General features: G+C 50.2%; 1 protein-coding gene across 1 annotated transcript in view; it reads right to left on the bottom strand.

Annotated features, from left to right (window-relative positions):
• Nucleotides 1-18,849, bottom strand: part of Cpt1a (carnitine palmitoyltransferase 1A) — a 60,118-nt gene extending 41,269 nt beyond the window's left edge. Inside the window, exon 1 of the mRNA XM_050137036.1 lies at nt 18,689-18,849. The gene's annotated coding sequence lies outside the window, so the exon portion shown is untranslated. The remainder of the gene's footprint in view (nt 1-18,688) is intronic.
• Between the last annotated feature and the right edge of the window lie 356 nt (nt 18,850-19,205).

Genomic DNA, 19,205 nt, shown 5'->3' with positions numbered 1-19,205 from the left:
CCAGGCCCCTCCACAGGAGGAAGAACGTAGGTACATTGTGACATACTCACACACCAGAACATGACAAGGCCCTAAGAAGGAAAGTGTCACCAACACACGCAATGACACGGATGAAACCATGACGTCAGGGTCTGGGGATGTGGCTCAGGGGGCCAAAGGTTCACCTCACATACACAAGGCCCAGGGTTCCAACCCCAGCGCCATGTAAACCAGGCACAGGGGCACATGCCTGTCATCCCAGCACTTGAGCTGGGGCGGCAGGAGGATCAGATGTTGAAATCATCCTTGGCTTGAGAGTAAGCTAGAAGTCAGCCTGAGCTACATGAGATCCTGTCTCCTTTGGGAGAAAAAGGCAAGAGCACAACATGAAGCCAAAAAGTCAAATGTCATCTCATTTCATTTACACAAAATATCAAGAACAGGAAAATCTATAGAGATAGAGAGATCGGCCCGGCAGTGATGCCTTTGATCACAGCACTCAGGAGGCAGGAAGATCTCTGAGTTCAAAACCAGTCTGGTTTACAGAGCGAGTTCCAGAACAGCAAGGGCTTTTACACAGAAAAACCCTGTCTCAAAAATAAATAAATAAATAAAAAAGAATAGAAAGCTCGGAGCTGCCAGGGACTGAGAGAACTTGGAAAGGAGAAGGCTAAGAAGGAGTGTTTCTTTAGGGCTGATAAGAATGTTCCCAAGCCGAGCAGAATGACAGATAATTAAAAATCTCCAAAACAGACTTTAGATGGGTGAATTGCTGATGTGAGCTATAGATTGTCTTAGTCAGGGTCACTATTACTGTGATGGAATACCATTATCAAATAAGTTAGGGAGGAGAGGATTTATTTGGTTACACTTCTATATCACAACACCAAAAGAAGTCCAGACTAGAAGGCAATCAGGAAAGGAACCTGGAGGAGGAGCTGATGCATGGGCCATGGAGGGATGCTGCTTATTGGCTTGATTCCCCATTGCTTGCTCGGCCTATCTTCTTATAGAATCCAGGGTCACCAGCTCAAGGATGTTACCATCCACAAGGAGGTGGACACTCCCCCATCAATCACTAATAAGAAAACGCCTTACAGATGGCTCTAATGGAGGCATCTCCTCATTGAGGTCCTTTCCTTTTGGATGACTCTAAACTGGGTTAAAAAGAAATCCATGTGCATCTGTTTAAGGTGTATCAAGGATTTATTTAGATATGAAAGGGGAGAAATACACCCACAAATACAGGATATGGTAAATCCAGTTGCAGAGTCCTTGGAAAGCTGGAAACTGATCAGGGCTGCCTGACCAGGCTGCCTGACCTGGTCTTCACCAAGAGGTAGAATGGCCCCCTCCCTCCTTCCTTCTGAGAGGTCGTAAACAGACAAGAAGCACCTTCAATCAGGCTAGATAGCCCAAGGTCATGGGTGGAGCAAATACCTACAACACTTTCCTTTTTGTCTAGATAAAAAGGTTCTAAACTTAATACAAAATTATACACAATAAGAACGATTATCACATATTGTCCAGAAGGAAGGAGGAGAAATAACATAAACAAAAATGGAACTATAAGCAACAAGTTGTGAGGTAGGAAACATACTAAATGTCCAGATCATAGGTAAATGACAAATTACAGAGATTACTCCAACAGCTGTCCTACCCTGAAAAATCTGAGCCTAGTACCTGACGTGTTCTTAGTTAAGATATGAGAGAATAGTAACTGTGACTATCTAGTCTTCAACCCCATCAAAGACCTGAGAAGGAAAATAATATTACCTAAGTAAACAGGAAGTGCAAGCAAGCAACTTCCGAAAAATGTAAGAAACAACAGAGACAGCTTGGTGTCTGGACAGTCACCCAACGTTTCTCTGAAACACTGGGGCATCCACTTTCAGCTACAGGCCCAGAATATTTGACAGATCATTTTTAGAAGCAGGAAATTTTGAAAGACTATTTTACATTGTCTTGGCAAGGTTCAGCAGTCTGTGTCAAGCTGACATAAAACTAGCTAGAACACATCTCAATGAGGCTGTTATTTAAAAATACTATCTCAGAGGCTGGAAAGATAATTCAGTGATCAAGAGTACTTGCTGTTCTTCCAGAAGACACAAGTTCAGGTCCCAGCACCCACTTTAAGCAGCTCACAACCACCTATAACTTTGGTTCCAGGATCTCTGATGCCCTCTTGTGGCCTCTGTGGGCACTGCACTCATGTGATGTATATACACACATACACACACCCCTAATTTTTTTTTTTGTTTTGTTTTTGTTTTTTGTTTTTCGAGACAGGGTTTCTCTGTAGCTTTGGAGCCTGTCCTGGAACTAGCTCTTGTAGACTAGGCTGGTCTCGAACTCACAGAGATCCGCCTGCCTCTGCCTCCCAAGTGCTGGGATTAAAGGCGTGCGCCACCAACGCCCGGCTCCCCCTAATTTTTTTTAATTAAAGAAAAAAGGTGAAAGAAAAGAACTGACTTCCAAAAGCTGTCCGCTGCCTACCACACACTCACTATAGTATGCATGCTACCCCATTCTCTCTCTCTCACACACACACACATCATACACATACAGTAATAATAAATTAAACTTTTTAAGTGAAAAAAGTAGACAGTTGCTAAGAAATAATATTTGCAGTTGACCTCTGACCTCCATATGCACATGCACACATATGAATGCATATACACATGCATACATATGAGCATACTATGCACGTTCATGAAGAAAGAAAGAAAGAAAGAAAGAAAGAAAGAAAGAAAGAAAGAAAAAAATGTCCTTTCACAGAATACAAATGTTGTTTAACACTCAAGCATTTGATGCCACAGGACTGGGGGCATCGGGAAGGAATGAGATGGCTTTAGAAGCCCACCCCATCACAGTTCCCACCAGGAACACCACCCTCCAGCACTAAGGAAGTTCTCTTTTCTTTTCTTTTCTTTTTTTTTTCTTTTCAGAAATCATCTAACGAGGCAGAGTAGACACCAAATATCTGCAGACAGCTCAGTCAGGAAAGTGCCGCTGCACAAACATAAAAACCTGAGTTCCAGCTACATTAAAAGCCAGGCATGGTGGAGCACACTTGTGGGGAAGCAAAGACAGGAGGATCCCTTGGGCTCACTGGTCAGCCTGCCTCCTGAGGCATCTGCCCAGGCCAAAGAGAGACCCTGCCTCAAAAACAGTAAGGTGGGTGGTATAAGGAATTGTGACAACCAAGGTTGACCTCTTGCCTACATGTACACAAAACACACGAAACATAAATACACACACTATACACGTGCACACACACACTTACAGATTTCATGGGACCTAGGATTGGGATGGGGAGGGGTGGGCAAAGGTTCCTTGGGAAACCTTGGGAAAGTAGGCAATGACCACACACGTCATTCCTGTTGATTTTTCTGCACATGTCTGAGATCTCCCCACAACTTTTTTGGGGGGAAGGGGTAGGGTTGAGACAAGGTTTCTCTGTGTAACAGTCCTGGCTGTTTTAGAGCTCACCTTGTAGACCAGACTGGCCTCAAACTCACAGAGATTCATTAGGCTGTATCTCCCGAGTACTGGGATTAAAAGTGTGTGCCACCACTGCCCGGCTTTCCCCACACTTCTTAATGTATCTAATGCAGCTGTGCCAGAGCTCTCATGGGTTCTAAGTAGTGGAGTGCCCCTGGCTCCATCCATGTACTACACAGTAGACTCCTGCAGATGAAGTGGAGACAGGAGGATGAAGCAGGCAGCCAGGGAGACGGGAAGTCAGCTGCTGCAACTAAAGGCCCCACCCCCATCACACACCCACTTGTAACAGTTTCCTCCAAAACAGTCCATCCTGCAGAAGAGCTCCTTAAGCAGGAAGGAAAGAACTCACAATACTTTCAGGAAGTCCCTGAAACTGACCAGATGCAGTAGGCTCCTCCCTGCAAGAGTAAGCAATAAAAGCTGAGAGTCCCTCTGAGCTAACAGAAAAAGCTGTTCCCAAGACTCAGAGGAGCCAAGCTACAAAGAAGACTCTGAGACCAGACCAGCTGACTGGAAGAAACAGAAGCCACCGAAGCCTACTGGAAGAGGTTTAGACCAACTAAGGCACCTAGAAAGGTCACTCTACAGCCTGTGAGCTGTCACCCATGCTGGGGTGGGCCTCGGTGATACAGCTGTCTTTGAGTCATTTCTGCTCCTCAGGTAACACCAATAAAGCCACTGGCCCACCGAGTTGGATTTTGGTGTTCTGTTGTGGGATCCCGATCTGGGAGAGAATACACCCTGTGTTGTGTCTCTCCAGGGAACATTTTGTACACACACCACTCTGAGATCTGGCAAGACTAAACCACATCTTTTGGTCAGGCTGAAGGGACTCTAGCTGGCTTGGGCATGGCAAACACGGTGCTGCCTGGCCTCGCCCTTCTCCCCAATTCCCTCTGCCTTGCTAAAATACATTAGGTTACACTTCTACAGCCAGCCACCAAGGCCTAGTCACTTACTTGGCTACTTCCTTCTCCTGAGGCTGACTACCAAGGTTCAACTATCATAAGCCCCCTTGCAGCTTCCCTAATTAACACACCCAGTCAAAACTAAACACCTCATCCTAACACAGGGTTTTGCCTTTGACCTTTATAAACTGTCATCTCTCTATGGGCCACATCTGTCTCCCCTCTATCCAGAGGCAGTCCTTTGTGTGCCCCGTCCTCCGTCCTCCAGATAAATACCCCTTCCCCTTCTCCCTCGCCCTGTCTCCTGGCTTTGTCTCTTATTTCCTGCCCTTTGTCCCTCTGGTGCAAATAAATCTCCTTTGTGCTAAGAACTTGGTCTTGAGCCGATACCAGTTCCTTCACAGGCTGCAAGCTAGTCCTGCCATCCTCCTCCTGGGCAGGAGACCACACCCACAACTGGCAGACTGCCACCTACAGCTCCCTACTTTAGAGGTGGGCACAGATGTATTTGGGAGGCTTTGTCACCCCAGAAACAGCAGTCACAGAGTCCCAATCCAGTCGTCATAGTTCTGCTAATCAACCTGGGGGGGGCGGGAGGGGGCAGGGTGTCCCTCCATCATCCCTGATTGAGCCAGTATTCCCGGTGTCCCTGGAAACACCACCTTTCTCCTCAGAGGGAACGTAACTGTAGGCAGGGTGTTTCCGGTGTTGACTTTCAATAGGACATTACTATTCACAATAATCAAGTTACAAAAATTCTAGACCAACAAGATTGCTAAATGGGCAAAGGCTCTTGCTGCCAAGCCTTTCTGCTCAAGTTCAATTCTCAGGACCCACATGATAGAATGAGAGAACCAACTCCTGAAGGCTGTCCTCTGACCTCCACTCCTGTGCTGTGGCGCATGCGTAATTCTCTGACTTATGTTGGGCCATTTTCACACCCTCTGCTGCATGGCTGTGGGGTGGACACCCTTGTGTCCTCCTCACCTCCCGTGTGAAGCCACTGTGGGAGAATGAATAGCTCTCCGTAAAACACCAAAAGCAAGTCCACCCTCAACAGTGGCTGCGAGGGGACTTGTCTGTGGGACACCTGGCAGAGCCATCCGACATGCCAACAGTCCAAACCATGTGTATGTTTGTATGTCCGTATACTGTGTGTGTGTGCATACTGTGTGTGTATATACCATGTGTGTATGTATACCGCGTGTGTGTATTTGTACATGCAAGAATTTGTGTACAAGAGGTCCACAAACATTGCCATACTGTCCCTTGTGTCCCCACCCCAGCTCCCAGGAGTCTGGCTGCTCCCCTGCTGCACCCTGGCCTCATAAGGAAGTGAGCTTAAGCTCTCGGCCCATCAGGAGCCCTCCCTCTTCTTTCTCTAGAACTGCGTTTCTGTCTCAGAGGCTAGGCTTGGGGACAGGCCTCTCCCTGACTGACCCATCCCCTGGCCCCTCCCCTCATCTCCTTTCACCAGGTGTATTCAACTCTGCCATCCCTCTGCCAATAGAAAGCCAATCTGTTCCTCAGATGGCTCTCTGCCTGGTTACTAAGGACACCCACTGCCCTGACTCCTATTCTCCCTTCCCAGAAACCCTTCCAGTGGTCACACCCTGCCTAGCCTGAGTCCTAAGGCTGTGTCCTTGTGTCTGAGCACCTGGGAACCCTGACATACTAGAAGAATGGCCCTCAGGGTCAGCTGGCCCAGCCATTCTATCTGGCAGGCCAGCTGTGCCTGGACATAGGCCACTGGCATTGGGCAGCCTCCTCCTCCCTTCCAAGGGCTGTTGCAAAGAGGGCATGGCAGGCCTCCATGGTGGCTGGAGGGCTCTGCCAGGCTCCATACACTGCGCACTAAAACACGGATTTCCCAGTACTAGACCACACTTCCAGTTCCTTCTTCCCACCTCAGGTCACCAGTGGCTCAAGCCTGGCCTACCACATTATCTGCTATGGCCTCTAGCCCCTGACCTCTGTCTCCACTGATGGGAGGGTCTTCTTCGGCTCTCTGTACCTTGGGAGCCAGCCAGGCCCCTGTCCCTAATCAGATCTCTGCAATCCACACTCGCTTCAAGGCCAGAAATACAGACTAGACTTAAAGAGGCACATCAGCCCACCAGCGCCCCTCAGCCCACACCCTTCTTTTTATTGCCCCTCCCAATTCTCCAGTGTCTACAGTCACTCCCAGAGCTGTCCCAAGTGCCTTGTGAAGCTCTGCTTTGCATGTTCTCTCTCTCTCTCTCTCTCTCTCTCTCTCTCTCTCTCTTTCTCGCGCGCGCGCGCGCACACACACACACACACACACACACACACACACACACACACACGGGGACATACAAAGAGCTGGCAACAGGGGGCTGCTCTGACCCATTGCAGCCCAGCGTGGAGAGCTAGTGTCCCTGGGCACAAGGTTTACACACAGGACCACTGGGAAGTAACTGCACCGCAGGGCATGCACCTGCATCCCCAGTTCAAAGAGGGCCACAAGAACATATACTGGGAAAGAAAACCATAAGAGAGAAAAATATATGGATGGAAGGAAAGAGGGCTTGGACCTCCCCTCGGTCACTCACCGTCCCTCCCAAGTTGTTCAGCAAAAACAATTCGGTATCTAAGGTGTCTAAACCAGGCTGGCCTTGAACTTGTGACTGTCCTCTGGGGTCACAGTATCTGCCACCACACCTAGCATTAGCCTTTGAACTAGAATTCCAAACTAGAGTGTGCCTGGGGGGGGAGGGGGGAGTTGAATGCAACACACCCTCTAGGTAAACACACTGACTGCTCCACCCCAGAAACAGGTCTGGCCAGTACAAAGTAAAGTCCCCTCAGGGACTGTTCCTAACACAAGGTGGCTTCTTGCCCTGTGTCCTCAAACTGGTTCAGGCCAAACCGCAGGTGGCTGCTGCAGCAAGAACCCCCCAGGTGCCAGGAAGATGTTCAGAGACACATTCACCATGCCAAAAGCAAAAAATCCTGATGGTAGAGGGCTAGGCTGTGGTATCTGGTGTCAGTATTTCTGAGAAGTGGGTGTCGAGGCCTGGATCTTGCCTCTGCCCCAAGTGGCAGCGTTAGTGTGGTAACGGCCACTCCCACATCCCACCTGCCAACCTCCTTGCCTGAGAACGTGTAAGTGCCCCCACACTCAGGCCCAACACCATGTATGTCCCAGCCCCACTGCTGGGGAGGGACCCCCAAGGAGGGCTGCAGCAGGGCACTAAGCCCCTCACTGTAATCTGCTATCTGCACACCAAAATGCAGGAAAACCACCAACCTCACGTCAGGTCTACTGTGTGTCTGTCCCCAAGCTTGCAATTCTATACCTCCATCTACACTAGACCCAGTGGCTCCACCATTTACCCACTACTGACTGTCCTCAGAGTGTGTGTGAGTGTGTATGTATGCAACCTCAGGTATTGTTCCTTAGGGGCCGTTGCACACTGTTGTTTTCTCACCAGCCTGGGGCTTCACTGATTGGGCTAGGCTGGCTGAGGGCAAGCCCCAGAGATGCTCCTGCGTCTACCCCTCCAAAGCTGGAATTACAAGCATGCACTACCATGCCTGACCTTTCTCGGGTCCTTATGCTTTCAAGGCAAGCGCTTTACTGACTGATCCATCTGCTCAACCCTTCTTGGGTCATTCCCATTCTCACCTTTCATCACACTTAGCTAAATACACGCCTCCAACAGGGCCCAGTTTTGGCCAGCTACTGACTCCACATTCCCAAAGCCTGGCAATGCCTCAGGACATACTGGGTCACTCACCCGTGCTTCCTGGCAGAGGGCGTCCCTTCCCAAACTGTGTCTAATCATCTCCCAAGACGCTGAAAGCTTTCAGAGACACCAGTCTTACTCAATGCTCTTGATTGAATCTTGAGGACTCTGCAGACTGCATCTCACTTGCTACTGACAGACTGTCTTCATTCTCAAAGTTCTGTTTATTATTACGTGAGTGTGTGTGTGCACAATGGATGTGTGTGTGTAGGTCGGAGGACAATTCCGTGTCACTTCTCTACTCTTACATGTACGTGGGATCCGGGGTTGGTGTCACCAGGCATGCACAGCAAGCACTTTTCCCACTGAGGTATCTTGCTGACTTAAGCCTGTCTTCACTTTAATAACGTGGCTTGGAGTGGCGCTCCAGTCCTTGGCTAAATAAATGGCGCTGTGCTTTGCTAGTGGGATGTGCCCACTGGGCTCGCTCTCTCCATTGCCAACACCTCTACAACAAAAGCATTTCACCTCTGAGGTCAGCACATGAGCCCTAACACTGGCCATGCCACCAAGCTGCCAACCCTGAGAAAAAATACCCACTTCCCTTCCCAGACCAAGCCCTCTTAGCATCCCCGTCTCCCCGTAGTTCCCCGCGGCTGCAGGGTTTAGGCAGGCAGCCAGCTAAGAAAGGAGGGGAAAGTTCACGAGAGGCCCAGCACACCGCCAGAAACTGGCACATGCCAGAGAAACTGCAATGTGGAAACCATGTTCATCATATAAATCAAACAGGAAGACTTGCACAGGGATGACAGGCTTCCGAGCAACTGAATTATGCAAATAGGTTCTGTGCTCCAGGGAGTATTTCAACACGGCCCTGCAGCACACAGATGGGGAGCCAGATAGGTTTGTAGACAGGTAGAAAGGACAACACGCAGGGCGGTGGCTCACAGTTCACCGTCAGAGATGGCAAGCAGGCTCGTTTCATGTTTTCCATGGTAAAGAAAATGGGAGATATCCATTCGCCCAACCACATGGCACACACCAAACAATGCCTAATTTGTGTGTGTGTTCATGTGTGTTCACACATGTCCAAACTGGGTGTCTATCACTCTCCACCTTACTGGTTGAGATGGGGTCTCTCACTGAACCCACGGAGCACTAATTTGACCAGGCTGGCTAGTCAGTGAGCCCCAGGGATCTTCCTGTCTCTGCGTCTCCAGTGTTGGGATTACAGATGTGCACCATTGCTCCTGGCTTTTTATGTGGGTACTGGGGATCAGAACTCAGCAAGCACTTTACTGACTGAGCCATAGCCTCAACCTCTGTCTTTTCCGTTGCTTTATTTATTTATTTATTTATTTGGACAGGGTCTGTGTAGCCCTGCCTGGAACTCACAGAGATGAACTTTACTCTGCCTACCAAGTAGGATTAAAGGCATGGACCTTAACACCAGGGCCCCTGATAAAATTTTCTAATTAATTTGTTTTACTGCTATCCACTCATTAAATTCTAACTAACTCTAAGAAATGAACCCATGAGGTCGCCATTCACTAATGAGGAAAACAAGACTTAGACAGCAGAAGCTCACTTAAGGTCACAGCCAGCCAACAGCAGAGCAGGAATCTAGTCCAGGTCCGGTGCCAACGGGCATGTCCTTACTTACCAGGGTACAGTGGTGACAGCAAAGACCAGTTTAAGATTCCTGCAGTTGCAACACACATCGACTTAGGTCACTGCTGCAGCCAAAATGATAGGTGGCAGCCAGCAGGAAAACTCGCTTATTGCAAACAGGCTAACTCTCAGTATGGCTTAGCTGCCCACCAGAATTTCATAATTCACCTGGCACGCAAGAGCAAGCTCTGCCTCCAGCTAATCCCTCACCAGCTGTCCATCTCACCTGGCAGTAAACAACTGCTGGAAATCCTTAGAGAAAGGGTTACCCACAGGAAGAGACAGCTTAGCAGGATTCCAGGTCTAGGAACATGGCAGGCATCCCTCACCAGGAACAGCACCAGGCTGAGGAGCCCTGAGCCTTGTCCCTGGAAGGCCCCAAAGATCTGCCAGTAGGGTCTCTTATCACCTGAAACTCATGGGAATGTTCTCCTCTACCGAACAGATATGGCTCCAATTTAGGCTGAGCGTGGTGGCGCACACCTATAATCCCAGCACTCAGGAGGCAGAGGCGGGCGGATCTCTGTGAGTTTGAGGCCAGTCTGGGCTACAGAATGAGTTCTAGGCCAATCATCAGGGCTATACAGAGAAACTGCCTCAAAAAGGCTGGAGAACAGCTGAAGACAACACTGGCTGTGGGAGTACATGCTTCTGGAGTACATGCCTCTGGAGTACATGCACACGTGAAATGCACACACACACATCAAAAATAAAAAGGACTTAAAACCTCATATGGCTGATATATCCAGAGGCAGCGACTTAGAATGAATGGGACATGTGCACCTTGTGCTTCTGGGGGGTCTGGGGAACAAGGAAAGCCAAGGAATGTCTCAGTACATTTCAGTGGTCCTAACAGAAGAGCCGATTTACATCTTATAAAGATTTACACGCCTCACAGTTCCTGAGGCCGGGGAGTTCAGCACAACTCCCTCCTGGTAAGGGCCTTAGGCTATGTCCTCTGATGGAAGAAGCCACTGGTCTGGCGGGAGCCTGGACAAGAGTGGAAATGAGTACGTGCGCAGAAGAGACGGCAGGGCCCAAGGCACCGACTTGGTGCACCTTAGAAGACTGGATTCCAGCTCCGGACCAAGACACTAGCCCCCTCCGCTACAGAGACTCCATCTTGCAAACTCAGTCACTCTGGCTACCAGATTATGACAGCTTTTTCCCCTTGGGGTACGTGTGGTCAGAGATGAACCACAGCAAGGGGCCTCACTGGGAAAAGCTGTACCCTGAATCCATGGCTGAGCATTCCTGTCTGCAAGCTCTAAAGCGGCCACAGGTGTCGTCCCACAGTGAGACGCTGATATCACCACGTGCCAATCACACTTTTGGGCTGGACTCGGCTGTTCAGGTCAGGTTAGGAAACGAATTTTGGGTTATGGCCATGACATTTTGAATGGTCTGATCTCAAAATCTAAGCAGTGTCAGGCCTGGTTAGTATCTGGATGGTAAAAAAGTAAATTTTCAGTCATCATTCAATCTACATCTCTCAAAAAATAAACCAACAGAACTCTCATCTGTCACACACTGCAAAAATTCAAGCTGGACATGATGAACACTTCTAACTCCAGCACTTGGGCGGTGAAGACAAGAGGATCATAAATCCAAAGGCATCCTTGGCTACACGGCCAGCCTAGGCTACACGAGACACTGTCTCAATAAAATATATAGACAGACAGACAGATAGATAGGCAGGCAGAGAGAATAATAAAGGAAACCGGTGAGATGGTTCAGCAGGAGAAACCAAACAACATGAGTTCAGTCCTCAAGAGACCCACACAGGAGAGGGAGGGAGCCAATTACCCCAAGCTGTCCTCTGACCTACAGGTGGCACGGAAGTGCACACATGCACACGCACACATGCACATACATGTGCATACCTGCCCCACCACAAAAAAACAGTTAAACTTGTTTACTAACAAGGGAAACACATGTTGACAAGGCTAACAGTACAGCCCATCCGTTCTGAAACGTAGCACCTAGATCCAGTCTTGCCAGCACAGAACGCCCGCGTGAGCTCTGACTGCCAGGGAGGGGAGTGCATCTATCAGCTCAAGGAGCTCAGAACCTCTCCTCATACCAAGATATTGTATGTATCCCACAAATGTTCCCTAATCTCTGGGGCTGCTCTGCACCTCCCATGCATGTTCGTCACCTCAGCACCCTGACAGCTGCAATACAAGCAATGCAGAACACAGCAACAATCAAAACACCTGTCTAGTAGCAATCCCAGCAAATCCCAGCATCTAGAAGCTGTGTTTACAAACGTCCCGATTTACAGGGGTAGGGATCACACGCCACGAGCCACCTCCAGGTAAAAACATGCTGTTAGGTGGGGCTGGAGACATGGCTTAGGGGTTAAGAATCTGTGCTGCTTGCAGAAGACCTGAGCTCAGTTTCCAGCATCCACATGGGTTACCTCGAACCCCTAATTCCAGCTCTAATGCAGTCTACCTTCTCTTAGGACTCAGCGGCCACTGCCCTCAAGTGGTTCCCCCCCACACAAATATATAACTAAAATTAATCTTTTTTTCTAAAGACAACTTCTCACTACGTAGCCCTGGCTAGTTGGCTTTGAACTCACAGAGATCCTCCTTCCTTTGCTTATAGTCCTGGTATTACAGAATGTGCTACCACCTCCAACAAGAGAAATCTCAAAAAAAAAAAAAATACTGCAAATGGCAGTGGGCCTCACAGCAACCCTCCATGTACAGATGTGTCTAGTCTCGCTTCCTTCCGAGTGCCGCTCCTCTTCTGTGTGCAAGCCTATACTTAAGGACCTTCACTGACTCCAGCTCTACGTCATTAAGAATGGAGGGGCTGTCACACAATGGCTGCAGCTAGCAGCCCTCCCGGTAGCTGAAGAAGCCTGTCATGTATACGTTGCCCTAAGGGATCCTCGAGGCGGGTTTCTTGTTGACAGTCATGCCTCTGAGGTCCCCCAACCTCAGCTCCAGAGAGGTATGTGGTGCCTTTGAGAAGTCCCCAGGGCACAGTGGCCAGGGTTCACACTTTCTAGGTCAGCACGTGCATGCTCATCAAACTACAAGTAGAGAGGTGCGACGGAGGTCCTTTGACGGGCCAAGTTCCGAGTTCCCGGGCCGCCAGAGGATCTACAGCTCAAAGTGGGGCTTCAAGACTAATGCAGAGAAGTGGCTCATCCCCGATGGCTCGGGGTTCAAGTGTATCATCAACTGTGGTCCCCTGGATCTGCACTCCTGAGGGCTTCCCCTGCGCTGAATTACCCCGCCCCCCCAACAAACTTCGCAGCCAGTCTCAAAAAAAGGGTGGGCGAAGGAAAAATAAGACATGTTGAGTCAATTCAATCTACCGGATGCTGTACCTCAGGACTACAATGGCCTGTGAAGGCCTGCGGTCCTCCTCGCAATCACTGGGTCACACTAAAATCGCCCAGGGTCACAGAGAAGATGGCATTCCACTTCATCAGTCCCAGGCAAAGATCCAAATTTAGCCTCCAAAGTTCACTTTCTACGGCATGTATAATGTTTTCACTTCGGGAGCAAGGCAGGGAGAGTGCACGCTGCTCCTTGGATGACCCAAGCGTGGCTTCCAGTCCTCACAGAAAGCATCTTACAAGCATCTGTCTCCAGCCCCAGGCGAGACGATGTCTCCAGACGCACCAGCACTCATAAATTTAAAAAGTAAAAAAAAATAAAAATATTAAAACCCTATTATGTGTCGTGGTGCACTTTAATCCCAGCCCTGGGGGCGCAAAGGCAGGTGGATCTTTTCGTGAATTCCAAGACTGGCATGGCCTACGTAGCAAATTCCAGGCCAGGTAGGACTACTACAAAGCATGACCCTGTCTCAAAAACAAAATAGAAGAAATCCTTTCTTCTTTTTTAAGTGTCAGAAAGTTCAAGATTGTGCATAGGACACACTCTTGGAAGACAAAGCTGCGTCAAATTTGGAGACCTGCCTGCCTGTGCCACCCAAGTGCTGAGACTGAGGTCTAACTCCTTATTGGAATCTCTTGGGAGTCAGGGGATGCAGGAGAGCAGGCATCTGCGCTGCCTTCCTACAGAGGAGATGAACCCCCAGGCGTGCTCCCATCTCGTCCCGGTCTGCACGCATGACGGGACAGTCACCACTAAGGGCCACGCTCAGAAAATGGCTACAACATAGATGTGGGTTCACTTCCAGATCTGTCTCTCAGGGACAGACATCATCCTCTCGTACACTGTATTAACACCAAGCCACACTGCGCTCCAGCTCCCACACACTGAAGGATGCCGTGTGCAGCCTAGCGCCGGATCTTTCCTTCAGCACCACATTCTGCCTTTCCAGCAGGAGCTTGTACGGTCAACACAAATCCTTCAAGGAAGTGTCTGTCCTCGCTCTTCCCCCCACCCCACCTACACCAACGCCTCAGCCTTTCTTCTGACTGACTGACTAACCTGGGCAGTTCATTCCTTTCTTTTCAGACACCTTCACTGGCCCACAGGACACAATGAATGGGTTGTGCTCAACAAACTGGGAAGTGGACCTTCCACAGATCACGCCAGGGGCCGCTGCTGGGAAGCTAGGGAGAATGCTTTAATAAACCAATCAGTTTCGTAGAGGCCTGAGGTGGAGGTAAGAGGATCAGTTCCACATCAGCCAGACAGCCTGGTCTACGGAGTGAGTTTCAGGCTAGCCAAGACTACATTCCGTTTCAAGGTGGGTAGAGGTGTGGGGAGTTATTCAATGTCCTTTCAGGGCTTCATAACAAGGCGTGTTGAATTCTCTATTCATGGCTTTACCCAAAGCCAAAGGAACCCTAAAGGAAGCCTGGACGGTGGTAGGATGCTGGATCAGGTGTGGAACAGCATGGAGCAAGTGAACTAAGGCAGGGGCCCCACCACTTCCTCTGACCCCTGCCTCCCAAGCATGGACTTCTAGGGGTATGACCAGTGAAACTCCCAAAGGACCCCCACCCTCTTAAGGTAATATCAATAGCTGAGTCAGTCCAGGGGAGAAAGGCATCCCAACCTCTGTCCTTCCTTCCCTCAGTAAGTACTGGCATGGCTACTCGGGGTCAGGGTCAAGAAGGCAGCAGGGAGAGCTAATTCTGGGGGGACTCAAGAAACAGAAGCAACAGACTCAGCTCCAGTTACACTTGGACAAGGGGACAGAGTCAAGACGACTCCTGTGTTCCTAAGGGTCACAAGCCACCAGCACCACTGTACAACATAGTATTTTTTTATTTCCTTGTTTTAGAAACAGGGTTTTATGATGTCCAGGCTAGCCCCAAACTGGGTATGTCACTGAGGCTAATGTTAAAGTCCTAATTTTCTGCTTCCACCTCCTAAGAGCTGGGCTTATAGGCATGGACTACTAAACCTGGCTCTGCTATTTTGGGTTTGTTTTCATTTTGTTTTTTGAGAGAAGGTCTCGCAATATAGCCCTAGAATTCAAGGCAATCTTCCTGCCTCAGCACCCACTGGGATTACGGATGTTTTCAACCATGCCAAACTTCCACCTTATCTAAATGGGTCTGTGTGCAGCATGGGTTGCCACTCCTCAGAGGTACGGGCAGCAGCCACTGTGTTTCCCAACCTTCCAAGTGGCAGTTACCCAGGTGTTGGGCCCCTCAGCAGGCAGCCTGCTTTCTGTTATTAACTTTGGAAAAACATCCCTGAAGGTCAGAACAACTCGCACAAAAAGGGCAAAGGTGGGCACTTCCCAGAACCAGGCTGCCACGTTACCTAAACAAGGCAAAGCTGGCCTTAGCCCAGGGACCGCGGGGACCCGATGTCTGCCGCAATATTTGTATGGGGTTCAAGGTGAAGGGTACAAAAGGCAACAAATATTTGAAATCAACAAGTGGAACTTACTCCTTGTGTTAGGTAAGAAATTAAGAACAGAACAAAACAAAACAAACCAACAAAAACTCTGCATAGCCTAGGTTTGGCTCAGAAACCAGTTCTTGTGTATCCCACTCAGGACTCTAACGCCCTGGTAGTGTAGCTGGCCCTGCTCTACCCTATCCCCTTCGCAAGTGCTAGATGGTGGGTGTACAGGCATACACCATCACAGTCCTAAAGAAACTGCTGGGGGGGGGGCTCGGCACCTGCTACCAAGTAGGTAGGCCGGCGATCACACGGCATCCCTATTTCCGCTTTTTTAACACAATATGCTGGCATTGCATCTCACATTTACTTATGGCAGTGGAACGTACATACATAGATGCATACTTACACACACACACACCACACTACAGAACGTGTGCGGAAGTTGGGATAATTTTCACCTTGCAAGTTCAGAGATCGAACTCACTCAGGTCGTCAGGTTTGGCAGCAGGCTTATTTTCCTGACAACAAAAGTTCTTGCAATAAAAGCTTAAATTGGCATTAATTCAAGAGTGTGCAGTAATCCTTTTCTCAGCCTGCTAGGCGCGCCTCCGGCTTAACTCCCCTCCTTCTTCCCGGAGCTGGGGGTGAATCTTTGTAAGTTCCCAGGCCGTCCTTGAACTCCCGGATTCAAGCGACCCTCCCTCCTTAGGGGACTGGACTTCTGCTAAGCACACTTTAAAACGATTCACCTTGGACTACCATTTATTCTAACTTAATTCAGTGCAGGCTCCTACCAGCTGCAGGACTTTGGCCTACCCGTCAACATCTATGCAGGGTGACTAAACATATTTTCCGACAAAACAAAACCTGCAAACGGTCAAAGTACGGGGGCGTCCCGGGCCTCCGGGCGCCTGGAGACCGAGACTGCAAGTTCAAGGCGCTGGGGAAGGGAAGGGCACTAACAACCGCGGCTTCCCGCCCCGCCCCTTCCCCCACCGCGGCGGGGGTCACGTGGCGGCTGAGAAAAGTAGGGGAAAGGTTACGAGAGCCCCGCCCCCGTGCTGGCGCGTCCGGGGCGCTCGGATCCTGTTCCACCGGCCGAGCCCACGCAGGCCTTCCGGAGCTAGCAGGCGCGCGCCGCCCTGGGAATCACCGACCCGTTCTGTCCGACGACAGAAGTCGCTTGCAACAAAACAATCTGAAAACTCTGTGCCTCCAAGGGTTTCAGAGAAACCCAAGCCAAAAAAAAAAAAAAAAAAATCGTAAAACTTACATTGCTTTTATGAATGGGTAAAATGGGCAAGAGGAATCAGGGTTGAGTAACCTCCAACGGGCGCCCCAAAAATCCCGGGAGAACCATGCCTGCCCGTTCGGTGAGCACTGGGTCCTGGCCAAGCCCAGCGGCGGCGGGAGGGAGGCGTTTCTCTCCCTCATCTGCAGTCAGGTGGCTTTCTAGCTCAAACTCAAAAGGTTTTGTCTTGTGCAAGTAGCCGCTTCGGCCAATTTTGATACAAAACCTGACCGGGGTTTGATTCCAGAGACGGTTAAGACTAAGACGGAGTTCAAAGCCGGGCGTGGTGGTACACGCCTGAAATCACTGCACTTGGGAGGGGGGCGTGTGCAGGAAGGAGAACAGGGGTTCCAGGCCCCATCTCAAAAAAAGTAATAAATAGATACAAGAAAAATATTCAAGTATTTAAGTCTAGCGAGGTGTCGTAGTTAATCCTCATAACAAAAGGGCTCTTGATGCTGTGACAAAGCCAGACCAGCAAGACTCTGAATGCAGCTGGTGCCCAAACCTACCTACTGTTCTGCACTGTCCCCTGCACCAAGTCAGATTTATGTCCTCACTGAGCTTAGTCGACTGACTAGAAAGGTGGGGGGAGGGAATGTATGCTTGCAGGCACAAATGAAAGACCAAAGCTGTATTTTACTCATTTGGCTTGTGGTTTTGACAGAGATAAACACGCTTGAATATCAGGAATGACCAGAAACCAGACGCCTGTGCGAGAAAATGCTGTAACTCAATACGTTCCGAAAGGCTTCTAAACTCACTTTCATTTTATTTACAAACTTCCAGAGTTAGCAGTTCCCAACTAAAATGTGTCCTTGGACAACTATTTGAATGCACGGAACAGAAAGGACCTGAGAAGAGTCGGCCGGGAGATGAGAGTACTCAGCTTGATCTATATCCAGCCTGGTTCACACTAAGAACTTTTTAACTCCTTCAAAAAGTGAGCATTCATCTGTTTTCTGTGGCATTAAAAAAAGCCAGGTTCGGATTCACAATATAAAGACGAAGAAAAACGAAAGGAATCAGCTGTTAGAACACAGCCAAGCGGTTCTAGGGGCTGCCCAGACCTCACCGTCGGGCTGTCCCTGGCCAAGTTCTCTCAGGCCTGGTCACGTGACCCCTCTCCAGGCTCCGGTCCCTGCGCGACCTTGGGCAATCTCTGGGCACCCACCTGCCCTTGAACCCCGCGCTAAACGAGAGGGAGGGGTGCTCAACACTTGAGTCTCAGCGCCAAGGGCGTGTCCCGACGGCTGCACTGCGGGGACCCAAGCGGGGAGGGGGCACCGGCCACCTGCCAAATTCCTAGGCCGAGCATCCTTCCTGCTACCGCGCCCGACCCTCGGGGACCCCCGGCAACAATCCACCTGCAGAGTGGCGAGTGGGATGGGACTGGGAAAGAGCTTGGCGCCCACACTTGCTCCAAGCCACCCGCGGAGTGGGGAGTGGGATGGGACGGAAAGGGATTTGACGTCCATACTGGACAGGGACCAAGGAGTCATGCCTAATTCAGAGCATCCGTCAGGGTGCACTGATGACCCCAAACCCATGCGCAGTCTCCACCGTGGAGAGGGACACGAGGAGCCGAGGCCCCACGCGTCCCTGGCGAAGGCATCCTGCCCAGTCGGGGGACCAAGCATCCTTTCTCCCACTCCGGGATCCCTAGACCGGTCACTTCGCGGGGGAGGGGGTGCCCTCTGCCTCTCCAACGCGCAGCTCCCGCGAACCCCGTGGACACAGTCTGTATCCCCCTCCGCGCTCCCATAGATGACACCCGCGCCCGGTCCAGGGCGGTGCCACATCGCTACCCAAGCACTGCCTTACCGAGTCTGCGGACGCCGGCAGCGGAATGAGCGAGAGGAGTCCCGGCCGGGGCGGGCGAGGCTAAGCGTACGGACGCGCGCCGCGGGTGATTGGCTGAGCTGGGCCGGGCTGCGGCGCGGGCGGGGCGGGGCCTGGACGAGGCGGGGCTACGGGGAGGAGTCCAGTGAGGAAACTGAGGCTAGCACCCGCGGTTGCCCACAATAGTCCTAGGACAGCATTCCTCACCCTTGAAGCCCTGTTTCTTCTTCTACAAAAGGGGCTAACTCATTAGATAGGGCCATGCCCATAAATGTTCTTTGCATCACGCTTGGTTTACACTCGCGGCATATATGTATCGGCATATGAATTTCTCTATACTCCTGCAGTTCATGCCCCGGACCTTTTTTTTTTTTTTTAACCCACCAAACAAACAAAAACAAGACAGGAGCTTGGCGGGGAATAGTTTGCCATCGCGGAGTGAAGAAGCCCAAGTCCCAAGCTTGAGTGATAGATGTTTCTCATCCTAGAGCAGATTGGC

Source organism: Alexandromys fortis, unplaced genomic scaffold (genome assembly GCF_014885135.2).
Source record: "Alexandromys fortis isolate MF-2015 unplaced genomic scaffold, M_Fortis_MF-2015_v1.1 scaffold_3, whole genome shotgun sequence".
NCBI classification, from domain to species: domain Eukaryota; kingdom Metazoa; phylum Chordata; class Mammalia; order Rodentia; family Cricetidae; genus Alexandromys; species Alexandromys fortis.
This window is presented reverse-complemented; position numbering and strand designations above follow the sequence as displayed.